This window comes from Grammomys surdaster, unplaced genomic scaffold (genome assembly GCF_004785775.1).
Source record: "Grammomys surdaster isolate TR1022 unplaced genomic scaffold, NIH_TR_1.0 126376, whole genome shotgun sequence".
NCBI lineage: Eukaryota > Metazoa > Chordata > Mammalia > Rodentia > Muridae > Grammomys > Grammomys surdaster.
This window is the reverse complement of record NW_021621171.1, coordinates 1-665: the sequence shown is the minus strand read 5'-3', so window position 1 is coordinate 665 and position 665 is coordinate 1.

Below are 665 nucleotides of genomic sequence, written 5' to 3'. Positions count from 1 at the left end.
TCTGGGTCAAAGATGAAAAGCTCAAACAGCTGAAGGCCATTGTGACTGAACCCAAACCTGAGAAGCCAGAGAGACTCTCCCGGGAGTGGGACCGGGAGAAAATCATTTAGAGATCTGTCTTTCCTTTTCCTGTGCCTGTAAGTGTTTGCAGCTGTGTCTAGATTGGTGCTAGAGAAAATTTACTCCAATTTGAGGGATGTTTCTCCATGAGCATTGTTTTGTTTCATGTTATATTTTTTAAGTTCTTTTTGTTTTTGTTTTTGAGACGGGGTTTCTCTGTGTAGTCCTGGCTGTCCTGGAACTCACTCTGTAGACCAGGCTGCCCTGGAACTCAGAAATCCACCACCTTCTGCCTCTCAAGTGCTGTGATTATTAAGCTTTTTTTTTTTAAACTTAGAATAAATGGGCCTGTCATGGTGGCACATGCTTTAAATCCCAGCATTTGGGAGGCCAAGGCTTGCAGACCTTTGGTGAGTTTAAGGCCAGTCCGGTTTACACAGGATTACAAACTAACCAGGGCTACATACAGAGACCCTGTCTTAAAAACAAAAAACAAAAAAAAAATCACAAAAAAATTAATGACTGTAAAGTTTCTTACAATGTCGAATCATCACGTAGTAAAATTGTAGAAAAGTAATATTGTTTCTCAGTTTTTCAATCTTATT